The sequence below is a fragment of the Fundulus heteroclitus genome, chromosome 9 (assembly GCF_011125445.2).
Source record: "Fundulus heteroclitus isolate FHET01 chromosome 9, MU-UCD_Fhet_4.1, whole genome shotgun sequence".
Classification (NCBI taxonomy): Eukaryota; Metazoa; Chordata; class Actinopteri; order Cyprinodontiformes; family Fundulidae; genus Fundulus; species Fundulus heteroclitus.
The window spans coordinates 5,388,880-5,411,468 of record NC_046369.1 but is presented as its reverse complement, the minus strand read 5'-3'; the positions used below and the strand labels follow the sequence as shown (position 1 = coordinate 5,411,468).

At 38.7% G+C, this 22,589-nt stretch overlaps 1 protein-coding gene across 4 annotated transcripts in view; it reads right to left on the bottom strand.

Moving 5' to 3' along the window:
* lrp8 (low density lipoprotein receptor-related protein 8, apolipoprotein e receptor) overlaps positions 1-22,589 on the bottom strand; it is a 226,393-nt gene that overhangs the window by 125,601 nt on the left and 78,203 nt on the right. The window lies entirely within an intron of this gene.

Sequence of the window (22,589 nt, the reverse complement as noted above, 5' to 3'; positions counted from 1 at the left end):
AAAGGTAAATGGAAAGAGCAGGATGGAGAAAACGGGGGTACAGAAACAGAAAAAACGTGCAGGAAATGCATCGTCGATGCAGGGTCTCATCTAATAGCATCAGTCATCACAAGGAATCGCATAAATCCCTTTCATTCCTACCAGCATGTTAGCATAAATCCTATCTCTTCCTGTGTGCTTTTGCTTTTCGTCCCCATCTTCCACTGAATCTCTGCTCACTGCCTGATAACAGAGATTTGTGGAGCATACATTGAATTTTCCCTCAGAAGTAGAATGGCACAATGGCATTGTAAATCACAACAAACCCCATGTCAGATATCCATAAATTAGGATTTTCAACCACATTCATATTATATCAGCTGCTGTAGGTCACCTTAATCTTCCAAAGCAGCTTGTTAAAAATCAGAGGAAAGTGCAAAAGAGTGGCAGTGAAAAAGAGACGGCTTACAACATCCAGTTTATGCACACAAAAGAGTCATTAAAATAAAGAAGCTTGTTAATGTAATCCTATCAATTTCCAACAACTCTTCAGCTTCAAATTTGTCTCATCATGAGAAACAGAATTAAACAAATTCAGTTCAACTTCCCCTTTTAACTGGTGAGTGAAAGACACTGAAAAGCGTGCGTCTGTCAACAAATAAAATATGCATTTGAATTAATCTTTTCAGAAGATATAACACACAACCACACACATATAAATGAGAAGTAGTTAAGTTAAAACTATGATTCCCAAGTGTTACTACGACTCATATTTCTGTGTTCAAACAGCTTCAGTGTTCAATATTGGTAAAGAAATAGCCTAAACAACTCTTATAACAACGCTGTACCGATCCGTTGTGGTGAAGAGAGAGCTGAGCCAAAAGGCGAAGCTCTCGATTTACCGGTCGATCTACGTTCCTACCCTCATCTATGGTCACGAGCTTTGGGTCGTGACCGAAAGAACGAGATCCCGGATACAAGCGGCTGAAATGAGTTTTCTCCGTAGTGTGTCTGGGCTCTCCCTTAGAGATAGGGTGAGGAGCTCAGTCACCCGGGGAGGACTCAGAGTAGAGCCGCTGCTCCTCCACGTCGAGAGGAGCCAGTTGAGGTGGCTCGGGCATCTGGTCAGGATGCCTCCTGGACGCCTCCCTGGTGAGGTGTTCCGGGCACGTCCCACCGGGAGGAGGCCCAGGGGAAGACCCAGGACACGCTGGAGGGACTATGTCTCCCGGCTGGCCTGGGAACGCCTTGGGATTCCTCCTGAGGAGCTGGCCCAAGTGGCTGGGGAGAGGGACGTCTGGGCCTCCCTACTGAATCTGCTACCCCCGCGACCCGACCCCGGATAAGCGGAAGACAACGGACGGACGGACGGACGGACGGAACTCTTATATCATGACCCCTGCTGAACATTGGAATCACTCATGAGCCTTTCACAGGATTTCTTCAGGACCTTAAAAAGTCTTAATCATAATTTTAGTTATTTTCGTTTTCAGCCGTAATACCTCCAGCTTTTCTATACTTTGTGATTTTAATCATTAGTTGCTGCTTCCGTTTATTGATTTATTTATTTATTTTTGACAAAATTCACTGGCAGTATTCCTTCATTTCAGACGTTTTAGTTACAGTTTCAGGAAATTGGGCATTGTTGCCCTGTAATAAAACTCCTAAAGAATCATTCACCTGACAAAGACATGTAATTTGTTCAAAGAACTAATATCAAAACACCCCGTTAAACATTATTCACTTCCAGCCAACGATAAATTTTCACACTTTTACTGTAGTTGTTTCCCACTGTAATCTTATGGGTAGGAGGTGGTACCATGTATGGTATCTGGTTTCATCCATGGTCATGACTCGAAGTGATGCACTTAGTCTAAGTGAAAATGTGGACTGATATGAACTGGTCCATATCAGTCCATGTAACCTGATGAAACATTCTGCCTGTTTTAGTTAGAAATAAAATTAGCATGAATGGCAACTTGACGTCTGCCACTACATGGTGCAGAACTCTGTTGTTCTATTTTAAGGGTGAGGCTTCAACTTTTCAGAAAAAAATATGCATGGCTGAAGTCCAGTGATCCAGAATGTGTGGGTGCACTTCATCAACACACTGTCTGATGCGTCAGGCTGAGCCCAATGTAGATTAACATTAAAAGGGTCCTGAGTTAGGTAATCTTTAAGTAGCTAAGGTAAAAACAAGGTCATACAGTAATTATTACATATGTCGTACCAGTGTTTTTTTTTTTTATAATTCATGTAAACATTAAAACATTCTGTTCTTAAAGAAAAACTATCAGAAAAAAATGTCTTCTGATAGTTGCAGAAATACAGTTTTCAGTGCCCACTCCTACAGACTTGGATTGTACGGTTTATTACGGAACAAAAAAAACATAAAAATATTTATTAGGTCTAAACGGTGAATGCAAACAAACTTCACTCATTTAGCTACACAGGTTCACATGAAAGACGTGTTTGTGGAGAATGTGTGAATAACAGGATTAATGGTGGAATGAAACAAGATAGCTGGACTAGTATGTATAGAGTCTGTACATTTCTTGCCACGCTACCCAAGAGTTGCTGATGTACACCCAAACAGCTGCTTATATTTGAATTCTGATCGGCTGAGAAGTGTCATATCCCAGCGTCATCCATATGGAACAGTCTGAATCTAGCTTATGAGGTGTGAGAGTGAATATGGGAAAAAGAGAGATGTATAGGCACTTTAGACACACACACACACACACACACACACACACATACATACACACACATACATACACCACCTGCCATCCACCCTTCCACCTAAACTGGAGACATAACGTTTCATTTTAGTCCTCTGTCTCTAGATGGAAAAAGTGATGAATATTTATGTGAGAAACAGACACACCGTTGTAGCTCCTGGCAGATTTTATCGCCATTATTGAGCCATCAATAACTTTGTTCACATTTAAATTGCACCATCAAATGCTCAATTCTGCTCCATCATCCCACTTCTCTTGCAATTCACTCAGGTATTTCTCAGACTTATGTTTCGCAGACGCGTCTCCTGTTCATTTCATGACTATTGCATAACGGCATTCACAGTTATTAGCATTTATTTTGTTTTGCACTTTCCTGACAACAGGAATGCTAATTCATAGGTATTAAATAATGTATCTAGGACAAGTGAAGGATGACACTGTTGCAGGTATACATTATAATAAATGGATTTTGGAAGTGTCGGGTGACTCTGGCCTCCACAAAATACATGAATTCTTAGTACCTCTAAAGGCTCTCTCTGTTTAAACCATAGCATGAAGGTGCTAACCTTCATAGCATGAAGGTTAGCACAAAATATAAAACTGGTAAATTTGGACACAAAACTTCACTGATCCGATGTACTCTGCAGACTACAGTCTCAAGTTGCAACATGACATTCAAAGTGTCGTACTTACAGTCGCTGTGGAAAATATGAATACCCCATAAACCTTTCCACATTTTGTCATGTTACAACCACAAACCTTTGGTGTCTCTTTGGGATTTTAAGGTATGAGGCCAACATTAAGAAGATAACTGTGAAGTGAAAGGAAAATTATAAATATTTCTTAAAATTAAACGAAAAACCTGAGAAGTTTAGTGTGTACGTGTTTCAAGCTCCTTAAAAAAAACTAAATAAAAGCCAGTGTGAAAAAAATTCTTCTGATATATTCAGTTTAGTGATCAGTATAAGTCCAGCTGATCACTGAAAGCCTCAGAGGTTTGTTAGAGAAAATTAGTGAACAAACAGCATTATAAGGAACAAGGGACACTCCAGGGGTCCTAGCTAGACTTGGCTGTAGACGGCAATGTCTACAGCCAAGTCTAGCTAAACTTACATGCCTGGCAAGGAGCGCATCAAACAGAATCAGCTAAAAGGCATTGTAACTCTGTAAGAGTTGCAGAGATCCACTGCTAAAGTGGGAGAAGCTGTTGACATGACAACTACTAGTTGGGCACACCACAAATCTGGCCTTTATGGAAGAGTGGTGAGAAGAAAACCCTTGTTGAAGTAAAGCCAAGAGAAGTCATGTTTAAAGTTTGCCACTAGCCATGCAGGGACACAGCAAACTATGAAAGAAGGTGATCTGGTATGAGACTCCAAAACCTAACTTTTTGTTTTTGCCTACATGCAAAACGCTACATGTGGCAAATGAACATTACAAATCACGTTGGGCACACAATCAGCACTGTAAAACATTAGTGGCAGCATCATGCTGTGGGGATGCTTTTCTTTAGCAAGCAAGGAGAAGCTGGGTAGAGTATAGAGCAGCAAAATGGGTCCCGCGGGCTCCAGGTAGCCCCAAGGGACAATATGTGGTGTCCTCAAGCCTGTTCAAAGAAGTAGCACAACCCTCCAGTGACCTGCTATTTTATTGTTGCTCTTCCTTTTTAATCATACTTGTATTTACATAGATTTAAAAATGACAAAAGCATTAAAAACATATCTATAATAAGTTAAGTAAAGTAAAGGTGAGCTTGGACTCTTGTAGTTCAAAAGGTCAGTATAGGTAGCCCTTCGTACGACAGTATCGATGAAGTAGCTTTCAGTTTCAAAAATGGTTGGTGACCACTGGTATAGAGGAATATGGATGAAGCTACATGTATGAAGAAAACACACGGACAACAATCCTAACTATACACCTGGATTTAAAATGGTAAATGACTGATCAAGGAAAATTCCATGTAGCAGAATGGCCCAGTCCATATCAGGACCCAAGTCAAATTGAGAAGAAAGGACTACCTTTTAACTCTCTAGATGTGCCGAGCTGGTAGAGACATTATACAAAAGACATGGAGCTCTACTTGCAGTGAAAGGTTATTCTACAAAGCATTGACTCAGAAGGGCTGAATATGCATAAGCCCTTTTCAGATGTTTATTTTTTGTAAATAAATTGAAAACCATGTGTCATTTCCCTCAAGTTCACAAATATTTGCAGCTTAACGTTTGTCTCACACGATATCCCAACAAAATACAACGAAGCAGCAATGAGATGACATGTGAAAAAGCTTATATATACTATAGATACTTTAAAAGGCACTGTGTATCCGAGGTATCAAAACTGACTTCATTTTCGACATTTTGTCTAAATGTATACACCACATGATCGATCTAAAAGCTAATCCAGGACACTGATTTAGAATACTACAGAACAAGTAGTTTCAATTTAAAGTCTTAGATGACTATTAAGGGGAATTCAAATATATTCTGAAGCAAGATAGAACTGACTATCCATCCCATGGATAGCATACTGGGGGATCATTCTAATCAATATAATGTAAATGTGTCAAACTTAGTCAAAGATCTACCACTCAATTAAAGCTCTCAGAACTTAATCTAATATTACTTTTTATACTCTGCAATAGTATCATCGGAAAACACATTTTTACCGCTTATGAATTATAATACATGGGCACACTGTAACTTTAAAATTGCCTCTATATCTTTTCCAAAATGCAAACTCGATATAATGTTTAGCTGGAGGCATTTTTATGGTTGTTAAACAACTTTTAAACCTAATGTTATCATGTCCTGCTGTTATTTTGACATACCTCCAATAGGTCACAAAGTGCCAATGCATTGACATATTGGCAGCCCTGCTGACGCATTGGAGTGAGCAAGCATCGGGTAGATTAGCATGTTTAGGACACACTTCAGCCATCCACCATTTAAATACATGCCGCTGTGTTAATATTCTGCTAACATTCAGCAACTGTCTGTCTGAGAACCCTCGGGATCAATGAGTGACTAAGTCGACCTACTAATGTTCATGTTGAGTAGACCCAAACTGCAACTTAGAGTTCTCCTCTGCTGTATGTTTTACTGTCAACATGTTTTGGAACACTGGTTCAAGACAAGAACAGGTAAAGGTCATTCTGTTTCCTTAAAACCATCCAATTTTCCATTCCACTAGACCCACAGGATAAAAGAAATGTGGAAATAAAAACTGACCAAAACGTAAATGACTAAAGAAACACTGTCACCTTTAATCAGGATCCTTTGACTCCAGAGCCCAGAATGTGGATTTGTTCCAGAAATAGATGAGAGCTACTGCAGTTAGATTATTTTTACTCCTTATATAGGACATTTTTGACCAATCTGTATAATCTGACCCAATCTGTATAATATGATTGAACTTGATTTTGTAAAGTGCCTTGAGATGACATGTTTCATGATTTGGCGCTATAAAAATAAAATTGAATTGAATTGAATTGAATACTATTAAATAAAGGCTAACAATTGGTTTTAATGTGCTCCTAAGCAAACAAAGCAAATTATTCCATACCACTCATTTTATATATCTGTAAAAGGACAGAAAAAATAAAAAAAACATCTTGATCTTATAACATGGTAATTTGTTACTGCATACAACAAAACTGCAAGAGCTGATTCATATTTAGCTATCAGGCTCCTCTCCTATGGAACAAACTCACAGTTTTGGTCTATGAGGCAGACACCTTATCTACTTTGAAGACTAGGCTTAAAACTTTCTTTTTTGACAAAGATTCTAGTTAGAGTGGCTTAGGTTTCCCTGATCTATCTCTGTAGTTATGCTGCTGTAGCCTTAGACTGCTGGAGGACATCAGGGTCCATTTTTCTCATTATGCTGCGTTCTCCTACTGTTTTCCAATTTGCATTGTTTGTTGTTACATCTGATCTGGAGTTCTGTTAGCTGTGACATCATCCGGGAAGGCAGATCTCATCCAGGGGAGGCAGATCATCCGCTATTACCATATAATCTAGAAAGGATTCCTAGATCAATGTGTGCTTCTGTGCTTTCTGTGTCTCTGCTCTGTCTTCTCAAACCCCAGTCGGTTGAGGTAGATGACCGTTCACACTAAGCCTGGTTCTGGTTCTGCTGGAGGTTTTTCCTCCCTGTTAAAAGGAGAGTTTTCCTCCCCACTGTCGCTTCATGCATGCTCTGTATGAGGGATTGCTGCAGAGCCATGGACAATGCAGACGATTGCCCTCTGAAGCTCTACGCTCTTTCAGGAGGAGTGAATGCTGCTTGTTAAGACTTGATGCAATCTGCTGGGTTTTCTTAGATTGGAAACTTTATGACCAACCTGGAGGATTTGATTGAATTTGACTTTGTAAAGTGCCTTGACATGACATGTATTGTGAATTGGCACTGTATAAATAAAATTGTATTGAATTGAATTGAATTGAATTTATTCAGGTGCAGAGACAACCCCATTCCATGTAACTACATTAATCAATTATATGATTCCTTGGGGACAGTTGGTGCAGAGAACAGAAAACATATAGAAAAACTAACCTAATTCCTGGTTCACACAAAAATATTTTTTAAATTGTTGGGCGATTTCAAAACCTGAGAGACACCATACATAAAATTGTAGCTATAGCAGCTTTGCTCGTACAGTGTGTGGTGTAATACCTGTACGGATTTCACTCAGGAACATTCAGGTGTCAGAGAGGAAACCTTGCCAAACCCTCTCGACATTTAACGTGAGTTCTGAGTAAATAAACATGGACGACGAGGAAGAACAATAATAAGAATTATTTATCTATGCTTCCTTCAAGGAAATATGAAAAGCACCACCTGTATTCCCTACAGAGCAAGTACAAAAGATTCTGTAACACAATGCATGCACGATATCCACCACAAAAAAAAACATCGTTTAGTTTTTCTTTTGCTGTGAACAGCTTTGGGGAACAGGACCCTCAGAGAGCAAGCAAGTCAAGAGAGCAAAGGGAGAGAAATTAGAGAAAAACTATAGACAGCCAGAGAGAGAAATGAGAGCGCGGTGAATGCTGAAGAAAGAGGAGAGGAAATAGATGGTCCTCCACATTGTTGTGATCGGCTAAAGAGCTAAAGAACGGAGTGTGTCAGGAGAAGGAAAGAGACCGTTAATCAGCGGGCAGAGGTTAGACCACAAATGGGGGGGAGTGGAGAACATAAAACGTGATGGAGTAAAGTAGACAAGTATAATGTTGGTCTTTTGAGGAGATTAAAGGCTCGTTCAATTTCCCAATAATCAGTTAGATACAAAGAAACTACATGGTAAAGAGCAGAAACAGCAATTTCCTTTGGGAGAATATGTAATGACAGACTACAAGAAGGGACTGGGAGAAGGTTCCTGCTTTCCTTTAATCAGTTTGAACTTGAACTTTACCAAGTAACTCATTAAAATACCCACTGCAAGAATACATGTACAGAGAGAAGAAAAAGCAATAATAAGTGCTTTGTCCTCGCACTAACTGTTAAAAAATAAAAAGTGCAACAGAGATGCAAAAACCCTAAAATCTATGCCAAATATAGCTTTGGAATTGGCTTCAAGCCAGTCCATACACAATCATCAGAGTTTAATGAATTAAAAAAAAAGACATATGAGGATGAAGTAATGTTTAAAAATCCAAGAAGGTAAATTTGCATACACATAGGAGTGTGTAGACTCTGATGCACGCACTACAAAGGATAGCAATGTGAACCCCCAGACCTGCAAAGACAGCGGTCAGATCAAACACACAGTATACTATGCTGCTCTCTGAGCATCAAATACCACCTACAGCTTCAAAGAAGCTTGTTACCGTTTCATGATCCCCTTCTTTGGACTCAAGAGAGCCCGGCCTATAGGCCAAGAACTTTTTGAAGCGAAAAGACAAACAAAAAAAAAACAAAAAAACAAGAGAATAATTTATGTTGTGCACCAGGCGTGGGTAGATCTGGCCAGGACCCAGAGCACCGGGGCGACAGTGGGATCACAAAATCTGGTAAGAAATTACCCTGAAGACGAGTGGGGGGGCCGCGTGGGGGGTTACAATCAAAAAGAGCTGGTAAAAAAGGTAGAAAGCAACTTAAAAAACTCCACAACCTCAGAACTGCAAGAAGACTAGATAGCTGGAATTGTTCCAGAAAGGTAATATCCTTGAATTTATTATATACATATTCAATTAATTAATATTTCAATAGGTGACGGTTTAGGTAATATGTGTAAAACCCTGTGAAATGACGTTTCTTGAAAAATTTCTACAACATCTGTACTGCCAAGAGCATAAATTTTATCAGATAGAGAGTAAACACAACAGTGTTACAGTAAATATAGACAGCTGACAATAAAATAATGGGATTAAGAAACATTACAAGAATACGACGGCAGTAGAACACCACAAACGCTTTAAATGCTGGAGAAAACCTAAATGGACAGAGCAATCGTGATGAAGTTTAAAAGTGCAAATGGAAATTTGTTGGGAAAATACTAAAAAAAAAAATATTATTTTATTATGACTACCGGGGATTTAAAGTAATTTTCAATGATGCAGAGTTTGAGACTCAAACTCAAATACTGAGATTTGCAATATAATCGCAATTTAAAAAACGCAATTTCCAAATCATAGAGGTATGCAATTTTTGGCTATGTAACAATTAATGAATGAGACGCATCCTTTATGTGTCAGTAATATGTTTAGCGGGTTTGTGTCCACACGGAAGGAAAGAGAGTTGTAGCAGTGAGATAATCTAATTTTATTAGAATCTCACCATAGCATTAAATACTGATCAAAATGTTTAATACATGGACTTGTTTGTTGGTTGCAATTTGCACTTTATGTTCAACAAGTATTGATGTCCAACTCAACAAACTATTCTCTTGAACAATGATATTCTGATAAAAAAAGCAGTTAAATTTCTTGTTTTAAATAGTCTTTTTTGTTTGTTTTTACAAACATCTTTATCTACAGGCCATTTTTATTACTTGTTGTTAATGCAGAGAAAAGTGTAAATTAAATTGCAATTATGGTTGAAATCCATGGCAATTTAGATTTAGATTATTTCTCATATTCATTATGAGTCAACATGCCCAAACAAAGATTATACCCACATCAAATGGAAAGATGCAATAATGAAAAAAAAAATCTTCACAAAAGAATATGGTTAAAAAAAAAGCCAACACTTGATCCAAATAATTCTCTCCAAATAAGACAAGTTATAAACACAGAAATAGCATTTTGTGGGCTTTTTTTCTTGCTGTTGATACATCTGAATATTCCCACTGTGCAACAATAAAAGATGAATCTATTATATTCTTTTATTTCATCAAAACAACTATCGTTGCTACAAAAAGAAACAAGCGTGGTTAAATTAACTGGCTTGTTAATGCAAACGGAATGAAGGTAGGTTGGGATGAAATGTTAACAGCTGAGTATCAAATCCTTTTTTCTTTTTAGATTAAGGGTAGCCTGTACTTGTTGTTCCTGAACAAATCACAATAAAGTGGAAGGCAGATAAACACCAGCGTATGGTAATCATACGGTTCCTACTTCTAAAGCAGGATAAAGTAATAATAAGCTGACAAAGAGACTTTGGAGAAGAAAGACGTGAGCTGTCGCAGAGGTTAATCTTTCTTTTTTGTTGTGTGCGGGGATAGATAAAACTGTTTACTGCTTGAGTCCACATCTCTCTTTATGGATTACAGGAAAAAAACAAAAAAAAAACAAGTCACCACACATCCACTGTGTTTCAAGCTTCCTAGGACCGATAAAAATCCTTAATATGGCCTAGCTAGTTCACACTGACGTGGTAGCACATCCAGACGAAGCTGGTTCACAGAATAATTATACAAGTTTTATCAGAGGGGAAACCTAATGGCAAACGATAAACGCTTACACCCAACACAAACTTATATGATCTTGTTTGCCTTTTGGCCTGATCTCTCTGTTCAAATGGAACGAAAATAATTATGAGCACGGGCAGAAAGTCGACCCTGTTTGCTACACACCTTGAACAAATATTAGCACTTTAAATTGATAGCCTAATTTTCCAGCAGTATAACAGATATTTCCTTCTTCCGGTACAGGTTTGACTTAAAAAGGCAACATTAATACAATACAATTTTTATTTTTTTTTTGCACTTTCCTTTTGTTTGTATATTTTGTTGTGTGGATGATTGATTTTAAATAAAGTGCACACAAACCAACAGTGTGAAGGCACAGGTGTGTAATGTCTGTGCATATTTATCCATTGGCTTCTGTTTGCCATCTATATTAAACTGAAGAAAAGACAAACAAACAGAGAAGGTGCCCTAAGGCATTACTTACTTAACTTGCAATGAAGTCTTGACTTCCTTTCTCTTTTTTTCCCCCAACCATTCCTACCCTAAATCGTGAAGCCACCTCGACGGGACTTTATGTCATAATACAGCGTCATAAGCCATAAAATCTCTATTGTTTAGTTAAACCTGAAGTCTTGGTTGAGAAACCAAATGTTCCCAATACCAGGGAAAGGGGGTCCAGCAACAATCTTTTTCAGCACATTTTCAAACCTAAACAACTTCATGACGCACCAGACCCTTTATTCCCCCCCTCAATGCATTCCAGTTTATTAGGAGCAGCATCTTCACTTCAATTACTTGCATCATAAACTAATACAGTTTTTTTTTTTTTTTTTTTAAAAAAGGATTTGACCAGTTTGTATTTATTTTCCCATTACTTTTTTTAAGGAAAGAGAGAGCTAATTATTTAGCGGTCTGATGAGATTGGCAGTCTTGTTGGTTGTTATCGCCACATCCACACGCACTCTCACATATTCCCAAACCAACAAAGACCCTCCAAGTTGAGCTCCATGCATGCCCCCTCGTTACTGCTCTTCGTTCATGTCACATTAGATCTCCTGCAAATTATCTTTGAGGAGGAAGGAAACATGAAGAAGACATGCAGATCCAAAGCAAGACAGATGATCAAAGACATAAGCAGGATAAAAAAAAAGTGTTGTAGTGGAACGAAACCGGTTGCTCTAAATGAAAAGTGTCAGACTTTTATGTTCGACGACTACACACACACATATATGACATCCTTTAAAAGGTTTTCATACCCCATGAACACGTTGAGTTTTGTCACATTGCAACCAGAAACGTCACGGCACATTATTTGGACTTTATATGAAACATAGACACAAAGAACTGCATAACTGGCGAGTTTAAGGACCAGTATACATGTTTTTCATTTAGATTTTTAAAAAAATTCAAATTCTGGAAAGTTGCTTTTTTGTACTCAACCCTCCCCTCCTGAGGTAAGCAATTTATTGCTGTAATTGTGCTAAAGCAACACTTCAGCACAATTATAGCAGTAAATACATTTTTGGGCTACCAAAAATGTATTTACTACTTTTTAATTGTGATATTAAACCCACTGATGTTGCACTGAAGACTGATTTGATATATTGTGCAACCCTAGGTGTGCAGTTATACTTGCATACCTCATACCCCTTGAGTTTAATTCAGAGCCACAGATATCTAAACTCCACATATTTAAAATGTTCAGTGGGTAGTCCAACTCCATATAAAAAACAATTATTTACTTCTTAGCAGAGATGTCTTTCCTTTCCTTTCCTTTATCTCTTTCATTTTTCGATTCCCCTCTTTATTTTCTCATTTCCCTTTGGATGTCACACTCAACTTTTCTTTGAGACAAACCGCCGTGAGTGCAGAGATCTGAGACCAGAGCCCCTGTATGCTGCACCGGTGTAGCGTCAGAGACTGCTAATTAAGTCGCAGTCAAAAGGGCCCACCAAGGGAGCACGTGGTGAGGAGGAAAAAAAAAGAAAACAAGCAGAGCCAGTTTTTTTTCTTCTCCTTTAAGCTTTTCAGTCCTTCAGATGATTTTGTCAGACGAGACCTTGCAGCTGCTCTTGAACACTCATTCGGGATTATACAAACTCAGTCCACCAGGCAAACGAAGCTAGTGCACGACGCACCCAAAGACTGGAGGTCATTTCTTTCAGCGTCTGTACTGCTTATTAGAAATGACAGATGCGTGGTCAGACCTCATTGTTTCTGTACTGTGTTCAACCCAAAACACTCACTTTACAAATCCCCACTAACAACAGACCATTTAGGTGACACGCCACTCCTCGGGCTCGACCCGCGTTGATTTATTAAACACTCAGACACCGTTAGCCACCCCGTTACTCACACATCCATACCTGCACTCATAAATACACATCCACATAATCCCCCTCCCCCACGTCTTACCCAGCAGTCCAGTCTCATCCTGTATCAGACGCTCTCTTTCCCCCAGACAGGGTCATCGCTTTAATGATATCACCTATGAATCCTCCCAGGCTGCTCCATTTCACACTCCGGCGTCTAAAATCTACAGTTCGGGCTCTAAATTCACGGCAGATTCGTCCGAGTGGCTTTCTGTCGACGAGCTGTTGCAAATCTGTCTTTTGTCTTGATTAAAAGCAGATGATTGGACGACTGCGGACTATAAAACCAAACAACAAATGCATCTTCTTTGTCTCATGAGGTAATTGGGATGCTTATATTGTCCTGGCTAAACGATGAGGAGGAAACGACATTTTCCTCTATAGCAACAGTCTATATATCTATACAATAGCAGTCATGCATCATTGGGAAAAGTATTTGCCCCCTTATAGATTGTATTTGTTTTTAAAAATGTTGGCCCTCTTAAATGTCTTAGATTTAAAAAAAGAAAAATCAGACAAAAATAACCTAAGTAAATTAAAAGTGTCATTATGATATAAATACTTCATTTCCTGAGGGGAGGGGGGAAGAGGTGGGGGGGGGGGGTTGAGGCTGTCCAATACGAAAAAGTAATCACCATCAACTTAATAACTAGTTGTGCAATCAAAGACATCCCTAACACAGGGTTATTTAGACCTCATCAGCCTGATCCCTGCCTTAGCAACAGCTTTGAAACACTTTCAGACTGACAGACATCAGCGACTGTTTTTCATGTGTTCTTGAAGTTTTTGTTGCTTTTTAAAATCCTTTGGCCCACATAAACTAGTGAAATTAAACTTAGCTTTTTTAAAACGATGTGCATAATCAAAGGTAAAGGGGGGGAGAGTATTTTTTCCTCGAGTTGGTTTGGATAGCCTTTGTTTCCCCCCCCATATAAACAAACCAATCGTTTGGAAACTGCATTTCATATTTGTATGACGTCTCTGAAGACATCTGTAAGGGGGCAAATACTTCTCCTCAGCACTTTACAGAAACATCTAGACAGTTTTTCATATGCACACACAATGCAAACCATTGGGGACCTTTGTGAAACCTGGGGGAGGGGATGCATGGTGCCATAAAAGCTCAATTTGTCCAACCCCTTTGTGACCATCTAAATGCACACACACAGGAACAAAGATGCACACAACCTCCACAAAAATGCATTTCTCGCCATCTGCATGTCTAAGCAGAGTGGAAAACAAAGCGCAAAAAAACAAAGACATCCCACAGCTTCCGCAACCCTGCACACGTTAAATGACAAACCGTTCATCTTTTACTGCGTTCCATGAAAGAAGACGCGCTAAATGATTAGCAACCTTCAACAATAAAGTAATTAAATGCACAAACATGTTGCAATGCCTCCCGCTAGATACCAAACTGCTTTGCATATGGCGTCTCCTCTTCAAATTTATTAAAAAACCGGATCTGTAATTACCATTCTAGCGTGTGACTGACTGACTGACAAGTGGGAAAGGGGCGATGTTTCAGGAGTCGCCTTCATAAAACATAAAAGAAAAGCCTTGTACCAGCAAACAACATTCCCGCTGGCAGTATGAATCAGCGCTCACTGTGGGTCTTCTAATTCCCTCCTTGTACAGCCCTGTACTTCCTCCATCGCCATTCAAGTCCCTAACCAGCACACATGCCGCGCACTGCTGGTCAGGCCACGTGACAGTTTACTACTGGGCTTATTATCAAAAATCAGCACTCGCCAGAGGGAGTGGCTGGGGACAAAGAGGGGAGGAAGGTAGGGAGGATTCCTATGAAGCCTGCCGAGCATCCGCGGACAAAAAAAAAATAGGGGGGACAAATTCCCACTGTAAAAGAAAAACAATTTAAATTCCAAATGCCTTTAGCTTGGAAGCAACCTAGAGCCTCACAAAGGTCACCAGAAGCATCTGTGCGTGTTCCTGTGCCTTTATTGACTTGAAAAAAAAAAAAAAAATCACAACACGGGTTTTTTAGATTGCTGTTTATTTTAGCCTGGGAAAAATACAGAAGGAGGTTATAAGATGCAGCTTTTAATTGCTTTGAGCCGCCCAGAAGTGACAGCAGAAGGTGATTATCCTTGTGTTGTTTTTTTTTTTTTTTTTTTTGCTGGTGCTGACCCCACCCCTCTCTGTGTTCATGTTGCTCCCTCTGCGAAACAAACCACAGGACAGAACAAAGCATCTTCTCCTTTGTTCGTCCTGTCCCGCTTCTTTATTTCCAGTTACCTTTATGCGCTTATCTTTCCACCATTTCCTCCTGCCTTGTACCTGTCTTTGCTCCTACCCTCCTTTTCCCTATTGGAAGAATGCATTGGAAGACTTGCAAGAATGCAAGTTTTTTTTTGTCTGCATTGTTTGTTTTAGCTGTTAAAATACATAAAGTTACATTCAATTATTGAACCATCCATAAAAAAGGAGAAAAAATACCTTCACATTTGCAAAACATCCAAAATCTGCTGATTTTAAGTTTAACCTGTTTTATCGACAGATCGGAAGATTAAATATTTGTCTTGATGCATGTCTCTTTTTATGCAAACACAGTGCTAGAAATTCATCTACACGTTTTTGACATTTTAAACCAACGGATAATTTAAGATCAATAATCTGTTGAAAGCCTGTAACCATTAAAAAGAGATTCATCTAAAATAAAAAAAACAATAATTGCTTTAATTGGCCCAATTAGTTGCCACCTCAAGGCTGTAGACACTAAGTCTAGACCCATAGGACAAGCGGTCTCTGTTATACCAGCTGCAGCTGTTAGAATTCATACAGAAAATTAAGATTAAATGCTGGTGCATATATATCGCGCCTTTATTGCGTTCTGCACTAAATTATTTAATGCATTTATTTAGGCAATCCAATACATTTGCGAAAGAAAAGTACATCTCAATAATTTAGAGCTTAATCAAATGGTTAATTTATTTTAGTAATTCAACTCATAAAAAGTGAAACACGTTTTATACCGATTACTTTGCAGCTGATGAAAATCCAAAATTAAGCTCAGAAGATTGCAATGTTATATAGGGACAAAAATATATTTAATGTCAAACTGTTATGTTATAGCCATGTATATGCTAATATACAACATCAGTGTCTGATTTGATGGAGGTGTAAATTAAATTAGCTTTTGCATATATTGGACTTTTTTCTATCACAGTTCTTCCTTCCACATAACTTCCCATTGAGATACGTCAGTCCAGTGCTCTGAACAATCCTCTCCTTTAGCAATGACCTTTTGTGGTCTACCCTCCTTATTAAGTCAAGGCAAGTTCATTTCTAAAGCACTTTTCAGTAACAAGACGATTCAAAGTGCTTCTTAAGGTGACCCCTTGATTGCCTGTTAGAAACGGGCAAAACATTACTTTATTTTCATTATTGGTTTTGTGTAATTTTTTTTTTTTTTTCTGAGAAACTACATTGCAAATGACCAATGCAGGTTTTCTTTAAACAATATGTAAATATTAAGAAGGCTCATATTGCTTTATCAAACAACAGGAGCAATGTCACAACTGATCATTGCCATCTTTTAAAGAATGCTGAAGGAGTTGGCATCGCTCCACAACAGGGCCAAAGGTAGCGCTGCAAGAGTGTCTGGATAAGAAGAGAGCTTCATCTTTTAGTGCTCCAGCACTGTCTTAAGCCAGCTGACATTGTCTGAGTAATCATATTTTCCCTGCTAATCCCGTCAAGGCCAACACGCGGCATCATCATCACCCACATGAATGAAGTTCAACAATGACTAAGCTCTTTTCATTGGGCCCTGAAAGCAGCTTGAATTTAGAACATTACGAGCGAAAACACATGCTGAGAACAAGGGAGGCATTGATTTCTGAGTCATCATTCACAGTTTTAAGGCAGCATGTCCTTCAGGTATAGTAAGCTTGCATCTCAACTTTCAACAGAATGGTTTCTGGGAGTGGTATTAGGTTGGGTTAATCAAATTACCATATGTGGGAACATTTACAGATAACATAAAAAATCGTCAACTGTTGGTATATTACATTATTGATACCGATCCGCAGTTTATCTAAAGTTCTCCTTATACTTCTATCCTTTTAAGATATGATCTGACTATAATATTTCTTATTTCTCTTCTTTTTAGCCAATATGAATAGCCTATCAGATGAAACATACGTTCAATATAAAGGTCAAGACTGTAGAAAATAATGAGCCTCATTTTTGTTGCCAACTGAAAGCCTGGCACCAAGTGTGTCAGGTCAGCTTTCTAATAAAGGCATGATAATTTAAATACAATTAAAAAATATAAATTAATTAGCCTTTGCTAGATGGAAAATAAAAAAAAATTGACTAAAATTATGTTAAGATGGTATAGGTATGCTTTGGAAGTAGTCTGACGATCCATTATATTCAGTCTCCAGTGAGAATCCTGTGATCTATAAACAGAGGTTGTTTAGACCAAAGTTTACTGCCAAAGAAAGTTTGCTTTTTAGCTTATAAATATTCATATAAAAAGGTACCAAAACAGTCTGTTCTTTGAATCCTGTAACATTGTTAACAGGGGAGTTGAAAGAAGCTGAATGTTTCAACAAATAAATATAAAAATTAATAAAACAATAAATCTAATTCCTCATCAAAAATGTTGCCAGCAGATCATGACTGCTATTTCTGTGATTTCAAATGTGATATCTATTTTAATCAATTCTAAATAGGTAAAAAAAAAAAAGCATAATTAAGAATTACATACCAAAACACAAACAAACCATGAAAGTTGAACATGCATGTTTTCTGCGGAAATGACCTAAAGTTACCCAGAACTGAGAGGCTCTTTTAATCATCGTGGGTATCAGGGGCACAGTGAAGAAATAACTGCTCTCTAGCTTCTTCCTTCTGCATGCTTCCCAGTCACCTAGGTGTATCCACGGATACCCCTGGCCACCAGAATACAAATACAAACCAGACACTCGCTTCTTAGCCCCATTACACCCCCCGCCCCCGCCCACACACACACACACACACACACACACACACACACACACACAAATACGCACATTAAAGCACCCCTTCTTTCCCTGGGACACCACATCTAATGCCTTTCTTGTTCATCAGTTGTTTTTTTGTTTAGCTTTTTTTTTTTTTTTGCTTAAACATGGTAATGGAGAACAGTTTGATTGTAACAGAGTAAGCACAATTCCCCAAGATGTTTATTGTGCATCTTTGAACTATCGCAGAAAGATTGGCTTAAATACTTTTGTGCGTTTCTCCATTGATGTGGCAGATTCCACAGATGCTGGCATCTTATATCTTCACCTATATATATCCAAGTTTTAGGCAAGTGTGCACCAACGTTCTGGGTCGCTTTTGGATCACTTTCAAAACCAAGTGAAAGGTTGGAGGAGAAAAAAAAAACCTCCTAGTAGGTGCTCTCGGGCTCACAGCACAATGCCCGACCAGCCACTGGCCAAAGTGGAACTAGAGAGCTGCCAGAAAGGCAGAGACGGAGGAGCAAAGCGTGGGTGCCACTCGGTGATGGGGTGGGCAGGTTTTCTGGGGCCAGCAGTGTGCAGGCCTGGCTTTTTCGGTGGAAAAGAACAAAGCCGACCTCTTCATAGTCATCCAGAGATGCAAATTGCTCTTCATCAAACTTTCACACTTGGTTTCCAGTGAACAAAATGAAAACCTGGCCTGTTTGGCGAGAACTGCCAGTAAAACTCACATCCCCGGTCCTCTTTCACCAGAAAAATTGGCACATTTTATATGAGCGGCAAGGTGAGCACACACACACACACACACACACAGTTGGTTTACACACGTACTGAGCATTCAGAATAACTCATACACTCACACCACTCTGAGTGCAGCTTTCTGTCCTCTAGCTGTTTTTTTGGATTCGGCATCCCAGAGGGAAGCTTGCGATGAGCCTTGTGCAAAGTAGGCTGGGCAACAGCCATCAAAGACATCCCTGCCAGAGGGGTATTTAGACCTCATCAGTCTCATCCCGGAGGCTCCTACAGGTGAGGCAGAGGGGTGTGTCTGTGTGGGAAAAGGGAGATAACAAGAAAAACTGGTTGCACAGCCTCTTGTGTATACTATATATTTACAAGAGATGCCTTTTAGAATTTCAGGTAACATTTGTCCTTATTTTACTCCTGTTTTTTTTCCTGTCGTCTCTTCTTCAAATGGCGATTATCTGAAATGCACAGATTTAAGCTCATAATACGACTGCTATTTGGTAATCTACTGAATTCAGCAGAAAGTGTTGGCTGAAAGAAAACTGGTCAAATTCAAAAAAAGATGAGAATGTCTGAAAAGTGCCTCTTCAGAAAGTGCTATCCCTAAGGTTCTGTTGCTCCAGAATGGAGTCTGACCATCTGGGTTCTGTACAGCTTGTGCCGAGCAAAAGAGGGGTCATTTAAAACCCATTGGACCACCCAAAAGCCTGCCTAACTACTACGCAGCTCATAGATTTACATATTTTCATGTTTTTTTTCCCCAAGAAAAGAAAATGTGTGAGTGGAACACTATCACTCCAATGTACATGCACTGGCCACTTTATTAGGTATACGTTTCTTCTATCAGTTTGGACCTCTCATTGCTTTCAGAACTGCTGTCATTCTTCATCGACTTGATAAAACAAGGAGTTGGACATCGTAGCATATTTACCTGCTTTCATCTCGTTAATCAATTAATCAGTATATTGGTGAGATTACAAATGGTTTAATTAGCGACCTCTTCAGTGACTAGATGCAATCTTTCAATCTGCAATCAAAGTTTTAGAAGTATCGGTGTTATAATAAGTAGATTTTCATAATATAATTTGCTCATTCTTTTTCCTTAACTGTGTAATGTAGGCTCCCTGACAAAGATAACCCTTTAGACAGGCACCAGGTAAAAGATGATGATAATATTTTATGTAATGAGACTGAAGTGATTTCTAATACATGCAATATGTGCAAACTTTAGTTCGATATTATCCGCTACTTAATTTTTTTTCCCCAACGTGTTCAAGAAACCAGTTTGAGATTATTTACACTATGTGATATTAAATTATTGGTAGTAATTAAACCATTACTATTCACTTCCATCAATTATTTTTGCTACACTGCAAAAAAAGAACTAAAAATAAGTAAAATTTTCTTGAAATGAATGCATTTGCCCTTGATTTGAGCAGGTAGATAAGATGCTCTGCCAATGGAGTGAGTATTTTTACCCCTAAAATAAGATAATTAGATATCCTGCACTTGAAATAAGATGAGGGAGATGAATTGTTCCTATTTTAAGTGCAAAAATCTTATTCCATTGGCAAATCATCTTATTTACCTGCTCAAATCAAGGTCAAATAGTTTCATTTCAAGAAAAAATGTCTTATTTTTAGGTCTATTTTTGCAGTGTAAAAGCACTGATCTGAAGATCGGTATGCTGTTGTCATAAATAGATGGGCACGGTCCTCAAACAATCCTTAATATGTTTGCCAAGGACCTAGCTGGATATCTTGTCTTTTTTGGACCATCTTTTCCCATTCTTTTGCTCAATTCCAACTTCGGCAAGGCGTCATTACTATGTCTAGGTGCCTAAATGTGTAGAATTGCTGTCTTTTGATTGGCTGGATCGCTATACATGCAAAAAAAGCAGTTTAACAAGTGCACCTAATCAAGCTTCCATGGAGTGTATGGTAACTGCAAAGAAGCTAAATCCTAAATGTGTTAGAAATATCCCACATTTGCAGGATTTAAACTGTAGCCGCTATCACCAACTACTATGCATTTTTATAAAATAAAAAATAAAATAACTCAACATGGTAACATTTGCTTTAAATATTGTTTGGTGGTAAAAAGTCAAGCAAATATCATACATCTCAATTAACCAAAATGACTGCATAGGGCGGAGGTCTTACTGATTAGTATTCTTTAGAGTCAGTGTGAGCAGACAGGCCTGCAATCAGAATGCAAGGAAGTCCTCTTTGGAACAGGGAAGCGATGAGGGTGAGGGGGACGAGACAGCTAAGTCCTGTCTAACATGTAAACAAAGCTTTAAAGACTGCGCTTACAATGCAGCACAGTTTTAAACCACAATGGAAAGGCAAAGACATGGCCTCCCCACTTCCTTTAAGGTGCATAAGACCCTTTTAAACGCTTTTAGGGGTGGTCAAAGTTTAGGAAAGTCTTTTTTTTTAAATGTCGTTTTACTTTTCACGGAGAAAGTAAATAGCTACATAATATTTCCTTTGACATAACTCACAGAGAAAACTGTTCTGATGGGAGGACGAAAGCAGCAGAAAGTCACAAACGTGATTTTTTTTTCAGAGACGAAAGAAAAGAGAAAGAAAAGTCCTCGGAATCAGAAATGTAACGCTCGTTGCAACATAAACTGCTTAAAATTACATCTTAAGATTTAAATGTCTGTCGGCTACACAAAGTGAAGAACTGACTCTACATGGCGGAAAATCTATAAAAATATTTTTTTTCTATATTCATAGAAACCTAGCTCTGCAAAATCTATTGCTTTTTATTGCTGCTGAAATAACCAGTTCCCTTTGTAAACAGAGAGTGTGTGCTAACAGGACAGAGGCTATTCTGTATATTTGCATCATGTCAATGTTGTTATTTTTTAAATTTACGTCATTTAAATTAATAAATGATTTTGATTGTAGCCAAAACAAACTGTTATAGGTCAATAAGCTCTGACACTGACCATTGTCATTCTTATTTAAAAGTTTAGGAATAAAATAAATATATCCTATAAGCAGTTAAAACATAATACTCCATTCAACTCAAAGTTACTTTATTAATCTCAAAGGGAAAAGAAGTGTTGCTGTAACTGATATTATGCAGAATAACGGTTCCAGTTTGGTCTCACTGCAACAGTGAAACAGGATGAAACGGTTCTATTTTTCCTCACAAAAGGATGCCACTGAGACCTTAAATGCATTTAACCCATGATAGAGACATGATTTCTAGTGGGAACGTGGAACTTACGCTTTCTTCCACTTCATTTTGCAAACTCCTTCCTGTCTCTTTGTCCCCCTTCTCCCCCGTCTGTCCATCTTTCTTTCTCTCCCTGCACACAAAGTCTTTATGTGGTCTATGTCTTTGATATTGCTTGGCCGGGGCCTTTAAGGCCTGGTAGGGAAAGGGGCCCATAGGAGCTGACAGGGCCTTCATAAAGGTGTGGTGAACGAATGTGAGGGATAGGTTGCACCCCTTTAGGCCTCTGGAGGAATAATTTACAGCTCTGCCACAGCTGATTTCCCCCACCACTACTACCAGAGGCCCTCTAAGAGAGGCTATGGAACAGCAGCTCACCAGCAGGAGCTGAGCATAGCATCTTTGAATCAAGCGGAGACGAGCTGAGGGGTGGAAAAGAGGCAAGGCAAGGGTTTGAATTATTGAACGAGTGTCATAAAGGGGAGAAAAAAAAACAACTTGAACGGAGAAATGGGGCTTGTGGATGCATATGTCTTATACTGTGGGTTTTTTAGACTTTCCAAGACGGCGATCATATAATTGGTTGACGTTAACTTTTTAATGTAACATAAATTTTGAGCATCATTCACTTGAACCTTGTCCAAGCTAACTTGTTTAATGTGAGGAAAAATAACCTCAGTTCCCCAAACAAGTAGATGTTATTTGCATCCCTGTTGTACCTCTGTTTTTAAAGTAT